The 19893-nt window shown below is 42.9% G+C and overlaps 1 protein-coding gene across 7 annotated transcripts in view; it reads right to left on the reverse strand.

The window, feature by feature from the left end:
* AUTS2 (activator of transcription and developmental regulator AUTS2) overlaps positions 1–19893 on the reverse strand; it is a 716369-nt gene that overhangs the window by 285542 nt on the left and 410934 nt on the right. The window lies entirely within an intron of this gene.

Consider the following 19893-nt stretch of genomic DNA (forward strand, 5'->3'; position numbering starts at 1 on the left):
TGTGGCAAAACTGAGACAACTTCATATGTGGTCATATGGTTCCAATGCCTGACAGCTCTTCTGTGAAGATGTTTTCCTAATATTCAATCTAAACCTCTACTGGCACAACTTGAGGCCATTTCCTCTCATCTTCTTGCTTGTTACTTGGGAGAGACGAACCCCTTCCATGCTCCAAGCTCCTCTCAGGCAGTTCAGAGATCAGAAGGTCTCCCCTCAGCTCCTGTTCTCCAGCTGAACCCCCAGCTCCCTCAGCCGCTCCTCATCCAAATATCCTCTCCTTCCCTTCACCCTTCAGGGTGAGTCTCGTGTCACTGGTGCTCACATCTGAACACAAGGTGGCCGTGTAGCCACAACCCCGCTGCGCGGACACACAACTGCCGCTGCTCCGGCCAACGGCCACGGGAAGAGGGGCCGAGCATCCTCCGTCTGCCCTGTGACGCTGTGCTCGGCCAGCACGCTTCTTGCTTGGTTTCCTTAATGAACATGGCTTTAATTGTGCCGTACAATTCCTATTAATGCATTAACGCTTGTATCTGCAAAAAGGCTGTGCCACATTTATCATTATCCAAAGATGTGTACAGGCAGGCAGCATTTCCATTATCTGGCCACACATTATGCTCTCTGGAGTTTCGGTGGTAATAGTCTAATCCAATTTGTCTTCCTGAAATTCTAGTCTCTCCTAAGACATAACCCCCTTTTCCACTTGCAGGGATCACGCTGCTTGGCACAGTCATCAATCTCTTCCACGACTGGCCAATCTAGGCCACAATTCAGGGAGAATATCTGTATCTGGTGATAAAAAACAACAAAGACTCTGTTTCTTCAGGTTAAATCCCAGTTCCATTATAATTCAATGGGAGTTTTGCCATTGACTTCAAAGGGCCAGAAGGCTGCCCTGGCCGAGCCCTGGGAGAGCAACACGATCTTACTGGTGTCCGGGGGGCTGAGAAGAATGGCTCCTTTTGGAGCTCAACGTCTCCACGTTTAAAGCCAATCGCTCATTAGAGGCCGCAAGGTCTGGGCTTCCCTAAAAATATACCAAATAACTGTATCACTGGAGAATTTTAAAAGAGCTGTTATTTTATGCCTTAGTCATTTCAAAGCAGATTGTGTTAGTCTGGCAAAAGCAATTTCTAAAGGAGCAACATGAAATATTTAAAGATTTATAGAACAAGTGGCCCACTTAGGGGCTCATCTAAGTTTTACTAAACATCTCTGGTTATGCCTTGCTACGTCAGCAAAAGGAGGCTGAGATTTAAATAAATAAAACCTAGTAAAATGTAATAACAGGCAGAGAAAAAAATATGATACACGGAGTTACTACTGAAAGGAATATTGAGCTCTAAGTGATCTCCGCACCAAGGGCTATGTTTGTCTATCCAGCTGAAAAGCAGACAGCTTTAATCTCCAGGCTGCGTGTTATTTAACTAAGCTGAAATTGTCTTCAGTGATGTGAAGTGCATCCACTGAAGATAATGATCCCATTTTGGATTGGCTCTTTATTTCTTTTAACAAAGGGGGACAGGTGGATATACTGGGCAGGAATGTAAACAGGTTTGTTTTTTTCATTAACTCCAGCAAATCAACACAGTGCATAGTTGCAGGAAAAACAAATTAGTGATGTTCTTTACAACTGTTTCTTTTTGCTCCTTTCCCCTCTCATTGGTGTGTTATGGCTTCCTTAGGAAGGGATTTGCTCCAGAAACATTTGAATTGCCCCTAGAGTTAACTAAGCCACCCATGGCCAAATCTTCACCTCTGAGAAATGACCCCGAACTACATCAGAGACTTATCTGCACTGAGAATTATTCTAATTCCGAAAAACATGTTAAGTAACCGCTTAATTAGATACTTAAAACTTGAAAGGGCAGACTCAAATACTTCCCTAAATCAGCAAGGACTACATCCCGTTGTACTGCCATCAGTCCCTTTCTGCTTCAAAGTTGAACATGAGTTATTGCAAAAGGCTCAAGGGCAATGGCTAGCTCTTCGTTTTACCACTGTTCGGTCTGCACCTCTGTTGTATGTCGGCATGCAAGCACATTTGTGGATAAATTTCCAAAGTTTTCACAGCAAAGACAATCAGAGTTGTAACCCGCTACTTCTGCCTTTTCCAAGTGCCTCCTCTCAAGTTGTGCTTCCTGCACATATTATGCTGATAACATCAGTTCTACCTTCAGCTGAGATGGCCCATCAGACATTGTTTCCAAAATCTTGGTTTTTCAAGGTTATTTGGAGAAGCAGAAACAGAGCAGAAGCCCACTGTTCCAGTCCAAGCTTGGACAATGATGATTTGCAATAAGCAGGGATGTCCCCATTCCTCACTTCAGTGTGGTACGCAGAGCACAAACTTGCAAGGGTCAGCGTCTACTTCCGGAGTGAGCAAAGGTCTCACATTTGTGCTTCACTCTGGTCAAGTTTGTGACCAATTATTCCAAGGTGTGATACACGAGTTTAAAGTGAAACCAATTTTCTCTGCCTTGAGTAACCTGATAGATCAGTGATTTAATAACGTCCAGTGCACAGCTTTTCTTTCTAAATGCCAGAGGCCCACTCGTACTAGTTTGAGGTTATTTGTTCATATTCAGCTCTCAAGTGCTCCACTGTAAAAATGAGAAATACGCTGTAGTTACTGACTCACTAGGTCTGGTGACCTAAAGCTGGATTTGGGCCCTTTTAATCCCTGGAGAGAAGCTGTCAGTGAAGCTGAGGAACTTCAGCAGAAACAAAGGGGTATTACGACAGTCCTAATTAATGGGGAGCTACAAGTGCGCTGGGTACAAAGGGCCATATGGAGGCAGATGGACCATGCAATCCATCTACCTGCAAGACATCATTAATAACCTTCCTAAATTGCTGCCAACCCCTGAATATACCGCCTGTGCCTGGATATTTTATTATTCTACTTGAGAGTCTGCTGCACCAGTTTGGGCTCCCTGACCCCTCTGTGCCAGATACTTTCCGCCCCTTTGCAGGGTGCACAACAAGGGGCTTTGGCTTTCGACTGTTTGAGTACTATCATGATGACAACTCTGTGCTTGGCAACAAGTTGTCGGCAATGTTCATGGGGGATGAAATCCTCCTCTGGCTCCTGTCACTGTTGATATTTTGCTTTGCCAATAGGGCATTTGCAAGAGGATCAGAGGTTCTTTGAATGCCACCTTGTCTCTTCAGGTTACTTTACGCCTTGTTCTTTATGCCTGTTCAGTTAAGGATGTGTTGCGGGTATGGAGGGAAAAATGTCACAGAATCGCCACCTGGCTCTTCTGTTTTGGTCTGGCTGGCAAATACAGAACTTTTAAACAGCAGGTTGCTAAATAATAAACAGACCGTGTCTTAAAAAACACCTGGCATTACCTAAAATGGTCATTTTGTATCTGGTTAGTCGCTGGCACAGGTGCCAACCTCCAAGGCATGAGGGTCCCCTTTGCTTCCTCCACCCACCCAAGTGCAACATCAGAAAGTACAACAAGACACAAAAGCCATTAAGTGTAGTAAGAGGTTATAATCCAGCCACAAGGAACGTGAGGAACGACAACCACCAAACCCCTTTCTGTGTGTAAAAAACTTCGGGAAAGGGAAGGAAAAAAATAAATAAACAAGGATGAAAGAAATGCCCAGTGGCAACCATTTTCAGTGTGACCTAGTGAGCTTTCAACTTCAAACCAGTTGGATCAAGAGCTTCCCAGCGGCGTCACCTGGGGATCTGCCACTCACACATCAATCCTCGTTCACTCTGCCTTGTCTCACGCAGACACGCTGCCAGATACAGAAATATCACGGCCTTCTTGCACGATAAGGGAAACAAAACACAACAAAAAAACCTCCCAGCCCAACAGCGACGCTGAAGACCAAGTGCACTGACAAGCCGTGACCCCATTGTCTGCAAAAGGGCAGCGTCACAAAGTAGAGCAGAAAAAGGATGCAAAGAGAATGGTAATCGCCTAGCCATCTGCTATGAAAATGCAATTCTAACTGCAATTCCAGTGAGCCCTTCCCAGGCGCGGAGGTGACGGGAGCTGGGATTGACTGGGAAGAATCGAGGAGACCATCTTCTTTCAAGCTCACCATTTGGCTTCTGAGCAATTTACAGTGTGGGCGTGTTGGTGTTTGGAATATCAAATAGAAAAAAACAACAAAGCAGTTGCACCTCCACTGTTACACACCTCTTACCGTACGTTGTCACACACCAGAATGACTGATGTTATTCAGGCGGCCTTGAGCGTTGATAAGAAAGCTCCGAAGTCAAAGACTAATATTTTGGGGGAAGCACAGGAGGGCAAGAAGTAGTTGGGAAAGGGAAGAGATACTTGTCGCTACAGTTAAAATATGCAATATCTGACTGAATATACTTCTACAAAATAGTTTTAAGACACATTAATCAGTTTTTCAGTGAGGGCTGCACAGTAACACACAGTAACTATGCTCATTTTTGTCCAGTCTATTTCTACCATATAAAAAGATAAAAGTATTCATGGAGTCTGGAGACACCCATTAGGAAAATATCTCCAGTGTTCAGTGTACAAACTTGGCACTTAAGGTCTGAAATAGGGACAGGCAGCACGGATGAAGCCTTGGCAGTTTTCTTTTTCAAGATGGATTAGGAACTCCATAATTCCAGACCAATGCTGGGAAACTATAAACACACACCGCCTTTTCCACAAACCCGTTAAACTGAGGAGTGAAAAATGGGCCAGCATCCTTCCATTTTCAACAGTTTATACAGCCTCTTGCACACCAAGTAAGTAGACTCAATATCAAGTGAATAACAGCCACTCTCGAACAGAAGTGAGACATTTTTCATCAAACTATTTGTTAGCGACCTTTCAACTTGCTGTTTTCAAACACTTGCTAATCAGCCACTAGACAAGTTCCACTTGAAAATTAATGAATACTTGGAAAGCATTTATGAAAAATACGGTATTGTACACTTGCACATCTAGCATGGCTGAAGCTGGCATAAGTCATGTCGCATTTCTGGACAAAATATAATCTAGTCACCACCATCATCTAAACATTATTACTGGGAAAGAACGACACATCTGACTCTCCGTTCCAGCCAAATGCTGCAAATGAGGCCATTTGATGACTTGAAAATACATTTGCATCAACGATGTTCCTAAAAAACCCATAGAAGTTTTTTACAGCAATATTAACAGAAAGAAGTTCCCAAGGTGGCTATAGAAAAGCATTTTTAATATATATTCAGCAATATCTTTCGAGATGGTGGTCAACATCTGTGAAGTGTATCTAGGAGTCATCTGCTTAGATACTAGAAAGGATATTATGTGACTGGTCATGAATAAGAAATATTCAGAACAATGCATATTGCAAATAGTTTGAGAACAACACAAAGGCTGAAATATGTTGTTATAAGCCTTTCACAGAATAACTAGAAATGACAAAGTAATAAGCTAACGCATTTGTTAGCAAGTCGCCTGCAAGGAGACGAAGGGACATATGGGTAATTAAATTATTTCCAACCAAAATTTGTTACCAGACAAGAAAAATGTGGTTCAGCTTTGACTCAACTGGCTTTAATTACCACTTTCTCTTGACCACGGCTGCACGGGACCTGGATCTTGGACACGGGCTGGTCCGACAGAACCGCGGATGGTCCAGCCCGGCTGGGCAGCCCAGGCTGGCAGAGCCCAAGGGGCTCCCGAGCACGATGGAGACGGAGCAGCCGGTTCCGAACGTCTTCCACCAGCTGGCAAACAAATGAGACGTCGTGTTTGTGCGGTTCAAGCATTGTTGCCAAATTCTAATAGAATGAGAGTTTCTGTAATCCCAAAAAGGGGCTATGTGATCCTTGGAAACAAGATTCTCCGGTCTGGCCTTCCATTCTTTTTGTAAAACATGTTAAGTCCCATTTCAGTGCTTGGAGCTGCAGCTGGCCAAGGAGCAAAATCACATTCATGTGGTAAAAAAAGAACTGGAAATGGATGCAAGCTGCTAAATTCTGATACTGATCTGCAGCCAATCTCCAGAGAATGGCTGGGTCAGGACTTTGGGGCTTTTTCCACTAAACAAGCAAAATATTATTCCATTTTTTTACAATCATAAAAGCACATTTTCTCGTCGTTTCTTTTTCTCCATGTAGGTAATATTTGAGATGCAATATTAAACATGTTTGCTTTCCAGTTAAAAACATCAGTGCACTATACATGTCTCTCAATAGTTCTTTTGATTGGACTTTGCCATGCCAGCCAATTATCTCTGATGCTGCACCATCTGCAGAATTGTGCTCGCAGGGCAGTCATTTCAGGAATGAAGAAATACCTGGTGTCATTTAAAGCAGCTAAGTAGACAATGTGTGAACGATGACAGACATTTTCTTTCGATGCCTACTGACCTCTCATGTCCATCCCCCTCAAGCTCCCTGGCAATTTTCAACACCCACCTATTTCCAAACCTGTTGGGCCAACCCCTGCTCACAAGAACTGAAAGAGGCTCAGGAACGTTGCCAGTCCCCGAGGCACACCTGGGGTAACGCAGCTCAAACTCACTGCAAACGTGGAATTTCACCACTGAACTCTTCACAGCGGACTGCTCCGGGGTGCTAACCACAACTAACTACCACTGCCCAACCAGTGACCAACTAACGAACCCTTTCCTAATTGTTATTGCTCTCTGGGGCTGCCTTGTGATCTCAGACTCCGAAATCTGGTCCAGGACCCCTCCAGCCTTTGTGAGTCTTTCCAGAGAGCTGAGCAAACCCTGGGGCGAGTCCTCGTGAATTCAATTCCTCATACGTTAGCCTAATCAAATGAAATTAATCTTTGCTTTATCACAGCTGCCAGGTAACATTTCTCGTGAGAGTTTTTTCAGTTTGGTACATATGCCTTGCATATTTCCTATGCTCCAAGAGTCAGTTAGTATTAACGTACAATCGCTTGTTTATTAAGTATAAATGAGGCAGTTAAAGGTGTACGTTTTCAGCATGGTGGATATGAGGATCACTTTTGCAATTCCCATTAAACTTTATGAGAACCATGGGGCTTGAAGCCAAATTAATTCTCCTGTACCGAGCTAAAAATGAACACCTAAATGTTATTATGCCTGCCATGTTTGCTTTCTATATTTATACTTCAGGTATATAGTTACTGACACAACTAAAAGCACTGATAATATCTATGCCAGAAAGCAAGCGTTCCCCTAAAAGAAAAGAGACCATGGTATTTCACAGGATTGGATGTGAACTCTACTGCATGTAGACACAAAATATATATTTTAAAAGCCAACCAACCAAGGTCTCCAAGCCTTTGGAGCTGACTGAAATTCTGTTAATGAATTTTCCAGAGGTGGACAGTTATTTGAACAACATGCTCAAGGAAGAGAAACTTCTGGAATGCAAAATATTGTAGGGAGAAAGGAAGCGGGAAAGGGAAAGGAAGAGTCTGGAGCAAAGGCAGAGGCTGCAGAGGGGCGGCAGCTCAGACACCTGCAGCGCGAGGGGATGGACTGTTCTGTGCAGCAGTTATACCCATCTTCTTAAACTTCAGTGGGGATTTCCTTCAGGAGAAACTTATCTGCATGATGACCATGACCAGATCTGTGCAAAACCTTTGTTACAAGTGATAAAACACGGACAGGTTGAAAACATCTTCTGGTGAATATGTGCCAAGGAACATGTAGATTTGACCTGATTAATATTTTCAGATAGAAAACGCGCATAGGCTGATAACACTGCAAAGTTTTGACCTCTGCTATCAAAGCATGTTTGTTGAGTTTCCCTTTCAGATTTGGAGCTTGAAGTCCAACACAGGTTGGATGTATACAGAGCAAAAGTGGGAAAAAATAATATTTGTACAGAGCTCTGCAAACTGACCCACACTCACTGCAATGAGAACATAATGGTTTACCCAGCTGCAAAAGAACAGAAGGGAGAAGCATAAGAGAAACGCCTCAACTTTCTTAATTTTAAAGATGTGTTTGGACTTCAGCGCACATGGGAGATTTTTTTTTTCCCCTGAATGCATACATGTATAATTTAAAAACTGCATCACTTGCATTTTAAACCACATTAAAACATGTTTAAGCCAGAATGGAAGGTTTGCTTCAACTGAAAGCAATGACTGACTTTATAAATCTTTGGAGTACCCTGCAGCCTGTGGGGTATCTTCTGTCTAAACTACCGTAACCCACGAGGGGATTAGAATGGATAGTCGGAGTCACAGCAGCAGCAGACAGACCCCGGCGCAGTGTGGGCAGCCAGGAAAGCACTACAGCCCGAGCGGTGATTATGTGCGTGCTCTGAGAGAGACACCGCGCAGCGAGCCGAAATGTTTGTGTGTGTCAGATCAATCTTTGCAGTGACCAGGACAGCTGTACTCACAGGGGGATCAGCAATCATCCTGCTAGGAACTGCTTCTGTCCTTCAACAGGCAATTAACGTGAGTCCATTACAGCTCCCCGGAGGCCCCTGGGGGGCTGCAAAAGGCATCGACTGAAAGGTCAGAAACCTCATGAGGACGGAAAGAAGCTGTGCCTGGCGAAATGGAGTGGAAAGCAGCAGCGATTTGTCACCCGTTAGTAATTCAAAAAAAAAGGGGGGGGGGGAGGAAGAGGGTTGAAGGGGGTCCAAGCGTTGTGCACAATTGCAAGCACGTGGCAGGAGTAAGAGCATAAATAGAAGCTACAGGAGATTCTTCCCGGGACAAGGATTTTATCCAGGATTAGACGTGGAGGAAGAGTCAACAAATCCCACTCAACTAATTCTACAAAGGGGCTGAAGTGAAAAAGCGCACGGGCTGGTTAAAACCCGCTAGAGCACCGAGAAACATCGCGGTTCGCAGTCCCCGGAGGATGCGGTTCACCGCAGCGAGGCACATTGGAGAAGAGAACCAACACGAAATTAAGAGCCCAGGAAGCACACAGAGAGGGGCATTCATGAGAAGCAACATTCTTCAAAAAGAAGCAACTCCTGAGGTGTTCAGTGGTGGAAAAGCAACAAGCACGGTGACTCAGGGAATATCTTACAGATTGCTCTCTATTTCTATTTTACGGTTCTGGTCAAGACCACCGCAGTGATGTGTTTTTGGAGGTTTGAGTTAAACGCCTACACATACCACCAACCAAACCTGGCAGTTCTGCTCTGGAAATGCAATCAAGCAATGCCAGGTAGGTGGCCGAGGGAGGGTAAGAAGAAGTCAGCATATACACAAGACTCAGTTTGCACTAGTGTGCAAGGAAAAGCTAGAATAAATTAGTTCATGACGTTAATCTGGAGTAACTTTCACCCAGTTCACCAGTCAACTTTCACCCACAGCCTTAACTGAAATGTTATCGCTGTTGTTCTTTCCTGTGATAAGAATATTCCACAGAGATCTAGTAGTACATGTGTAATCAATAGAACAAGCTGAAATATTGCAGATGTTAACTCTTCAACAACAATAAAATTTAGAAGGTGAATAGCAAGAACTAAACATCCCATATATAATGTAAAACTTGCATATTCTACTTCCATGCAAAATATTGGTGGCTGTGTTGTTTGTAGAGAGATGTAGATAACGAATGCGGATTATTTATAATGGTATAAAATGTCTGACCTTGCAGGGCACCCGTCTGATTGAAAAGCCTGGTAGATTATCAAGTACGGATAAGAATTCCGGTTGTGTCCCACCTGCAGCTTTACCAGGCTTCCCAGCCACATCTGCCATAGGCAAGGGCAACAATTTCCACCTGTATTGCAACATTTGCAGCCTGACCACAGTATAACAAACCGGACTCACTTAAGTCACCCATTGTTCCAGCAGCAGAAGTTCACAGTGTATTTCTTACCCATTTCCCCAGAGAATTCTCTTATCCTCTCGCTACCTCTTCCTCCTGTCTCTTATTTTCTTCATCATTGCCATTACAATTTGATTTGCACACACATACGTGTGTATATATATCCCTAGACTTACTTTTCCTCACGTGTAGTTGAGTTTAGTAAACACATATTGTGGATTCAGGTAAACTGAAATTCCTCTATGCAGTACAATGCAGGAAGCTTTTTGTTCTATGACTAACTGCCTTGTCCCCTTTTCTGCTCCGCACGTCCCCCTTCCAAAATGCCTCCGACTGCAGCAAGGGGTGACACGAGTTCATTCCGAGGGCCGCTGACTGCGCTGATGCCACCCAGCGCCGCAGGCCATTACCCTCTGTGACACCGACAGCGCCAGCAGGTTGATGTTTAATAGAAGCTGCCGATTAGTATCCAAGATACCAGCTAACAAGACAGTTTCTTTTAATGGCTCGTATTGATGAATGAATTAACGAAATTCCACAAGTTCTTAGGTGTAGAGAGTGCTCGTGTGACACCCTTGGGCAGCACACCAGCATCTCCAGTACCGGCTGTGGTCAGGCTGTCTCTGGGCCAGGAAAGGGACCGGGGCACATGCGTGTCCTTCCGCTGTCACCTCGCCAGCCCTGCTGAAAACACCGGGGAGATCCACGGTCACCCCGTCAGTGGCCCATGGCTCAGTGCTGACTTGTGGGAAAGCTGGGAGAACACAACTCTGGCAAACAGTCAAAATACCCTACAGGATAAGACCATTGGAAGTGTGACACTGAGGGAACTCGTTTGTCTTTGAAATTATGCTTTAAAGTTTCAATGGTCAATCCACTTCTTTAAGTGCCCAAGAAGATACGTATCGAGATGAATACGCTGAAACAAGTTTGTTCTACCTTTAATTAGAAGACCATTAATATCAAGTGCTCAATTTTATTTGCTATCAAGTAAAGCTTCTGCTTTTCAAGGGCACTTGAACTTTTCTAGGAGCACAAGTACTATTCAACATCACTATTTGAACACGAAGTAAATACTAACAGCATTAACAGTGACGTTGCCTCTTGAAGCCAGATTTCATAAGTAGAAAAAACCAGATCTGCGTACACATCCACCACTTTGCATTGACAGCAAAAGGTGCATTCAGATGTTTAGCATTCAGATGTGGGTCACGGCACATGTTACTGCAGTGCTGATACATCACCTTGGGGGCACCGAGACCTTGTTTACTACAGACACTTTGGTTTGCTCAAATAATCAACTGAATAAAAAAATAACTTTCAGGTGACTGACTGTGTCACCAAAGCCCCAGAGACTCCAATCAGCCCTGTGCACTTTCCAGTGATGCCTCAAAAATTCAACCAAGATGCCTCAGGGGTTTGCAGACGGGGCACAGAAACCAGGTGCCTTAACTTGCTTTTGGCCAGGACAACCTGGTGTCAACAGTTCACATGTAAGTGAGAATCATGTTTATCTTTCAGGTGCTAAATAGAATTTGTTCCCTTTATCAGACATTATGACCCCTGAGATCCTATGCCCACGGTACAATGCAATCCCAAGTGAGAGATCCCAGAGCAAACTTGGAGTATGATGAACATCAGGATGGCACAACACAGTTGTCCTGCTGCACCAGTGCAGCCCAGCTCCTTCAAACAACCCTGAGGATGCACCAGGATGATATTTTATTGGCACATCATAGATTCTGTGCACAAACTATCCAGCTACTGTCTGCCACTTTCTGATCTCCTCTTTCTTCCGCTAGACATAAAACAGAGGGAGTAAAACCTTATTGTCTCAAGCCTTTCATTCACTATTTGGGGATAGTTCCTTCTGAAGTCACCAGGCATTTGTTTGATTTATCACAAATCCATGAGGGTGTTCAACTCACGAATGGTCACGGGAATGAAGTTAACACAGCTTGTCTAACTGTGAAAGTAAGACAAATTTGAGACTAGAGGTAAATGAGAGGCCACAGCCCACACTGGTTGAAAAGTGGCGCTTAGAGGTGAATAGCAAGTGAGAGAGAAGCAAAGCAGTGAAAACCCACAACTTGCTATTTTATTTGAACCCAGGTATTTTGTCGTCTTTCTTAACCAGCCAGCATGCGCTTCAGGACATAACACTCCATGCGATCAGCCCTTCGGAGGAGAGATTTGCATTCAACTAACTGATCAAATGTTAAGAATTTCTTAATTGCGTTAATAGTTTAATTTTATTTGTCTCTAATTAGTAAAGAGAAGTGTGTGAGGGCGGGAGCTGATTGCCGGGGAGGGGAATGTCTAAACACAGAAAACCTTCTGCTCCCTGCACGGCTTCCCTGCAGTCAGGGCTGGATGTCACAAATTACTGTTTCCTTCTAATTATCCCACAGCTCTGCTGGGCTGTCTGTTCTTGAAAACTTTCTTTCAAGGCTTTAATAGCAGGCATTCATTTCTGCTACAGATAAGGTGAGTCTAGCTTTTTATGCGTAGTAATTTAATAGGAACCCAGATCTAATTTAATAGATCCTTTATGTCTCTGTCAAAGACTGTTAACATTGATTGGTGCAATGTCTCATAGAAGTCAGTAAATACATTAATCTCTCGAGAGCTTGTGACAACAATTCCGTTAACAGCATGAGCAATACAGATGGACAAACCATTATTGAATAAATGAAAAACTGAACTGAAAACTCTCACTGAGCCAAGAAAAACTCTGGAAATCAGGGCATTACTGACATTCGCTGGATTAGTGAACACTGCTACATCTGGGCCAGACCTACTGAGGCTTCAGGAGTAGTGGGCTGAATTAATCAATGGGTGCTAACACTTTATTACAGTTTAATTTAAAAGCACTCACTCAGGAGGCCAAGCTGCAAAAGAATGGACTTGTGATAGACATAAACTAGGAGGGACCCATCCTGGCTATGAAATCTGGCCAAGAAACTGGGTAGGAAACCTCTCCATGTCACCCAGACACAGGACATACCAGCTGTAGTTGTTACTCATTCACTTGGTGTCTGCCCAGACTTTCTACACTCTATTTTCTGTACCTGATAGTAGGGGAAACAGCACGTGGGATTTGCTGCCAGAGGCTTAACATCCACAACTCCGGCTGCTTTATGACGCCGACAACTATTCAACCCCTTCACTGAAGCACTCAGCAGCTCCCAACATAGATTCTTTTCCTCTAAACCACTGGTCATCACTGGTAAATGACCATTAATACAAAGGAAAAGGTTCATGTAAATACTAATGACTGATCCAAGGGCATTCGGTGTGGCATTATCGTTGTCTCCTTTTTATTTCATATGACAGAGCTTGGTAGGAAGCAGAAGGGAAGTATCATGGCAGGAATATCAGTGTATTTTGGATGCAAAGCAGAAGCTTATCTGTTTTACTACTGCAGCACCAGAGAAAATCAATTTTGACACAGAACTGCCACTTTACAAGCAAATAACTATACTTTCCAATAACCTAATCTGTGCAAAGCCTACTGAAAATTCCCTAAAGAACCAGTAGTTAAAACCTCCATTAAATCAAAGGGTTTAATATGGGAAGGGAAGAGAGGATGCAGTTTGACTTGGGAATATAATGGACTCAGTGGGGAAATAAATATGTTGTTTTATGTGTACAGTTACAGAATTTGAGAACACAGCATTCATTTCAAAGGGAATTCTCTTGCTGTGCAACTTATTCCTAAACAGATGTGATTTTTGCTTATTCAAAAACATTTAGGTAACAATTACAGCATAATAAATTATAATTGCCATCATCTTCCAGCTATGCTATGACTTCTATGCAAACACAAAGAAAATGCAATTATATAGAAATATAAATCCTATTTTCAGGTAGCTTAGAGCGCTGACAAAACACTTGTTTCTTTTACTTAGAATGAACAATACCTTTAAAGCGGATCTCTAGCCATGCAAAGGCTGGATCTGTTAAGCAGACGGGCAGAGCGACAAGGTCTGTTTTACACAACCGCTGCTCAAACAAGGGCCAAACTCTAAGGAAGGTAATTATCTTCTGCAAGCTTACATTTTACTCTCATGTTTTATATGAGGAGTCTATTTAAACTAGTTCCTAAGCTGACATTTCAATTAAGCAGGGCATGACCACTGTTTAACCACTGAAGAAAGAGAAAATAACGAGAGATTGACTGAAAAACAAGATTTTCATGATTGAATATTACAGGAGATCACACACAAAGCCAACACTTTGTATGAATAGAAATCATCCCACAGTATTTCAGGGAACTGTAACTTAGTGGTAGGATTCTACAAGATGACTCGGAAACAACCCCCATGAAGACTGGAACTCTTGGTTAAACGTTACAGAGCTTGACTAACTTTCAGAGTACATTGCTGATTTCCTCCTCATTCACTTCAGTAGCATTAGAAACCAAGTTCAGTGTTTTATTCTGCAAAACTCTGTGTGTCAGGATCTGCCACTCGGGATTTTTTCCCCAGTGTCTCCTGATCTGACAGTTCAGAATCTCATCTCAAAGCCCAGTTAGTAGCGTGCAATGTTCATCTTGTACTTCCTGCTCATTTGAAATACTAATAAATAAACCAACCTTATAGCTGCATCCCGAGGATTCCAAGGCAGCATTTCAGGCCAAGCTGAACTTTAGGAAGGAATTTTAAGGCTGAAAGGGATGCTGTTAAGGTAAGGCGTTATCAGCATGAGTTTGAGATACAAATGCTGCTTTTCCTCAGAAAAAGAGCAGCAGGCTGAAGAGGAAGGAACTACCCTCACTGACAAAACCCAGCTGCCCCCCATCAGCAGCTACGGTTTCCCTTTCCACCTCATCTTTCATCACTTCTTTTGTTTCCTTTAGAAAAATATTTGTTCTGAACAAGACGCCTGGGTTACATTAAACTTTCTACTCGGTAAAACAAAAATCAAGTTCACTCTCTACTTAAATATTTCAAGGAGAAGAGAAGGAAGATGGTGAAATCAAACAAACAAAAAAGTCTTTGAAAAACACTTATTTTTCTTAAGACCCCGGGGGAAAGAGCTGAACTTACAGGAGCTACAGAGTCAAAGAAAACATTTTATCAACTGGGCCACCTGGCACTCGGTCTAATGCTTTCAGAAAACCAACAGGGCAGAATGACTGTCAGAAATTCATTTAAACAGTCTGTTAATTTTGATCCTTTACAAAAGGTTAGTAAGCAATGCATCTAAGGGGCACAGGACTTACTGGGTCTGCTCCATTTCAGAGCTACGGTGGAGGAATCCATTTTCAGGGTTGGAGAAGATTTGCAAATGGTCTCCAAAAGGTGGGTTAAAGCACGTTAACTGACCTGGAAACCCAATGACATGTTAAGAAAAAAATCCTAGAGAAATGGGGTCAACCTAGAACTCTTGGAATTTCATCAAAACCTCTGGGCACAGCTGTAATTCTAGAGAGAGACTACAACATATTCAGATTGCTTCCTGTCTTCTCCGGTGTGCAGATACATATATATAGACTCCAAAAGCAGCACAGAATAGGACCCAGCAAGGTCAGTACCACATGCCTGTCAGTTATAGATCAGGTGGCCGCTTCAGACTCCTTACAACGTTCCCTCTTCAGCTCCATCTGCAGTTCAGTGTTGTTGGGTGGCAGAAACTCTTGCAGTGAAAACTCCAGGAAACAGCTCTTCTGCAAAATTACACCTCTAAAGAAAAGCTGAACACATTTTTAATTTGTTCTTCTGATAGAAGTGAGGGATTACATCAGGAATCCAAGTAATATCAGGAGCCTGTATCGGAAACCACAGTAATAATCTCTGACTTGGAAGGACCAGGAAGTTTATAGTTCAGTGTAAGCCATGGCTCTGGCATTAAGGAGTTTAATGCTGCCCTGCATTTGGAGTTTGTCTTACAACCTCTTCCCTTTTAATGTATGTCCCTCGTTTTGTTCATCTGCTCCATTTTCTGACGTGTCAGCATCCTGCTTTAGATCTTTAGTGGACTGAAAGGTGTGCCCTGTGGGTTAGACTCTCTCTAAATCATCCGTGATGTATTACGCTTGGCTTAAATGACTGAGTCTCATTTGCACAATTGCCCTATTAATTTACTCACCATTGATTTACACCACCTTTGCTGGAAATCCTCCACCAGACCTCTATTTTACATGCACTCACAAAAGCTCTGTTCCAGTCTTTTTCTCCCGTCATCTTCCTTGTCTCATTTCTCTTCCATTTGTCTTCATTCATCTACCTCTTATCTTCTTCCTCCCTCTCCCTCCCACTGTTCTGTCTTCCTTCTGTTTCTTCTCGGTTCTCCTCCGTTTCCCCCTCCCCTCAAGTCTGCCTCCTTGCTTCAGAGCAGCTCATAAATCTACCCTGAAGGGCTAGAAAACCCAGAAGATACAGGTGGAAAGCTAAAGGAATGTAAATAAATCAAGATTCCTCACAAAGAAGAGCAACAGCTGCGACTTCTTTTTGGAGAGTTCAAAGACTGATGGGTGACTATCATTATCTATCTCACAGTACTTCACTATGTCCTTGCATCTTTGTGTCTTCCTGAGAGGAGCTCAGTCTCTTAGTTCAGGTTTTATGGTTTGTTTTCAGCCCTCACAATATATCACGTGGCCCGGGACCCTGATCGCGGCTCTGGCTACCACAGCCAAATGCTTCCATCTTTCCTGTCTTTTCCTAAATAATTCAACAACCTGCTTGGACTTGCTAGCATGCATAGGAATGTACATGTACCTTTTCCAACTCTCATGTCTGTATGCCTGGTGTAAAATTAAATAAATTAATATAAGCAGTTGTTTCTAAGCTGAAAGACTCAGTGTGTCTTTCATTCAAAATTTCAACAGAAAAAGGGGCCAAAGTGCTGAGGGTTAGACTCAGAGGACTACAAAGACTTACATATTCATACTGAATAAATAAATAACCTAACCCTAATGTCACACTCAACAGGGCAAAGACAACAAGGAGACAGAAAAGCCTAAGAGGGAAAGGTTAAAATATCACAAAGCCCCGAAGAGCAGCAAGTGGATGTGAAGTGAATGCGCCTCTCACTCTGGAATTCAGCCACAGATGAACAAAGTCTCAAAATGTCCTTAAAATACCCGGCCCTACCCTTCCAGCAAAGGCTCAGAACAAGTGCAGCCCAGGCCTGAGAAGCCCCAGAGTCTCACTGGTGAAATAACACCCGACGTGTCTCTTTGAGAGCCCCAAGGCAAAAGCAAACCCTGCACGGGAGCATTACAGCCTGGGTTGGTTCTTGGCACGGACACAAAACTCGCTTGAGGGGCACTGCTTATATCTGCAATAAATATAAAATAGCTACGGTTACCAGTCAGTCAGGTTGTGCGCTTGAGAGAAAAAAAATCCTCCTCTCTATACAAAAAAGATGAAAAGATTTGAGTTGACAACATTCTCCACCTCCTAAACCCAAATGAACGGCTAGACCGTGCAGCTACGAGCCGGACAAGTCCGCAAACTTTCACCGCTTGGTTATTATCTGAAAAATAGCATGTAACTACCAAGTAATTACAGACTTCTAGAGATAATGCGCTGCAATAATACAGTATGTGAAGTTACCCATTTTATTCTCAACCTAATTTCCATGTAGTTTGCAATTTTAAGATTTAATAATGTAGTTGAGAAAACACAAATTGCTTGTATTACCCACATATTTACATTGAACTGTACATACCATGCAATTACAGAGTCAACGGTTACTACGGAATTACAGAGTTTCTGCATAGTTCTTTGTGTCCTCCTATGTAAAGTGCCAAAAGAATATTTCAGCATCCTGAAGAACAATCTATAGTGATATGGAATCAAAAAAGAATGAAAGTCCTCTCTTTGGAACTCTGGACAGCGAAAGGGAAACACAAGCAAAAACCTCAGTGCAGAATCACCCACCATCAACTTTCTTTGGTCCCCAAAGTCCTACTGAAGACCAATCTGCACTTGCTGATAAATGTTACAGACTCCACTGAAAGGGTTTTTATATTGTTGCACCTGAACCGCTGTCCAAAAAATGAACTGATTTTGATGGACTCCTCCCGACCTGCCCCCTCTTGGAAAGGGAGGATGGCAGCTCGCCAGGTCCCTTCGAAGGACAGGGCTTATTTTTTGTTTTCTTTACCACTTAAAAACACACAGACAAGACTTATATATGGATGGCTCATCTCTGATGTCTGAAGGTTAAAGCTAATCTTAGCTACGGCGTTTTGTGCCATAATGCAGAGCACAATTAGTTTAGAATAAAATAAGCTTTACTAAGCCATCAGGGAAACAGAACATTGGCTTGGGAGAATACCCCAGGAAAAAAAGTGTATGTATAAAATAAAAAGAATGATGAATACCCCAGGGAAAAAAGTATGTGTATTAAATAAATAGAATTATGATCATTAAGAATCATAAAATACAATGACAGTATGCTAAGTATAGACAGCAGACTGTCAAAGCAGTGAAGATTATAGAGGTCTAGAAGAAAAGAAACCAAGTTATCATTTCTGATTTTGCCATAATTGTGCAATATGACCATGGGTAAGTAATTTCTTGTTTACTGGTGTTCAAGATTGGAAGGCGGTTCTTGAGATGCAGGCAGCCCGTCCTGTGGCGTGCCAAAAGCCTCATGGTAATGCTCGCTGTTCGAAAACGTTTCTTCCACGCTAACATCCCGTATCACCCAGTTTCATTTGGCTTGCTAACGCCTTCCTGCGGACTGCCGAGCTTCCAGGGGGATGCGGAGAGCTATCAGAGTGACGGGTACCCCAGCTGGAAGGACTTCTGTTTCCCCAGGAATGGAACGCCGTGTTTGCTGGTGATCCTGAAATCACTCTCCACAACGCATATTCAAGCATCAAAAAAATAAGTTACTATAAGTTACTGCGGCTCAAATGCTAGTATAACCATCGGGTTTTGAGGGAGACAGAAAAGCATGCTTGTATCTGTCTACATAGATAATTTATATTATATCAGCTCCAAAAGGCTCCTCTCTCTCTCACACAGGTAAAATTCTCAGGACACTTACAGAACTTGTGACTATGATCCGCTATGGAAAAGAAACTCTCATCTAGGGCAAAGAGATACCTTAAAAGAAGAGGATTCAGAAGCAGGATGCACTAACGACATGAAGATCATCCCAGCTGGCTCTGCCCTGACCAGATCAGCTCACATGACCCGTTTCCTTTGGATCATGTAAAGATACAAACCACGTTTCTATTCCAGTAGGCAGAGCTCGAACCACACAAGTTAAGGTCGCTTTCTGGTTTCATGTTGTTCATGCTGGACATAGCAGGACAGAGATAACAGACCTAGTATAAGTCTTGCCAGTAAAAACATCAACACTTATTTTTCAAGATATCTGAGCTTTCAGAGCGGAGTTTTCCTGGGCCAGTGCTTTATTGTAGGTGGTCACAGCATGTCCTAGGAGCCCTAAAGTTGGGTTATGCGACATGATACCTCAGCCTTCACACCCAAACACTTTCTGAAATCCCTTGCTTGCCAAATTTCTTCCAATTCTTTGCTTAACTGGGAAAGCAGCACTTGGACCCAATGTGGTAAACATCATGTGCTTTGGACACACCAAGTTGGAGCCTCTTCCCGCCCAAACTGCAAAATAATCCTGGTACTTACTGTGCCACATCTCCATTAAATCATAAACTAACCATGAGTGTGTTGTGAAATAAGCAATCCCATCTACTTTTAAGGGCAAGAACCACCCACCAGTGCAGGAAAGCTTTATACATTGGAACAGACTTTCTATGAAGTGTAAATGAATAATTGTATTTTATGCAAGAATGTGAACTGGAATGCCACGCAGTGTTCTTCATCAACACAGCACAACAACTCCCGAGCAGCTCTGGGGTGAAAAGAGAGTTGGGTTGAATAAATTCTCTGCTGGGTGTAAAAAGACACCATGGAAATGAATCTGGTTTTCTCCTTCTAACATTCAACTTATTTGACTGAGCGACTTCGTTGTTACCTGCAGAGATAATTTTTCATCTTTGTTTTCTTTTATATACATATAAAACCACCTAAAACAGTAGGATTCCCATTTCAGTGACATCTTTTCGGCACTACATGACTAAACAATGTACGATTTTTCTTTAAAATATCCTTCTTGTGTTTAAACAAACGGAGGTGCACACTGCCCTCCTGGGTCTTTCACACTGACGGATCC

The sequence above is a fragment of the Columba livia genome, chromosome 20 (assembly GCF_036013475.1).
Source record: "Columba livia isolate bColLiv1 breed racing homer chromosome 20, bColLiv1.pat.W.v2, whole genome shotgun sequence".
NCBI classification, from domain to species: Eukaryota; Metazoa; Chordata; class Aves; order Columbiformes; family Columbidae; genus Columba; species Columba livia.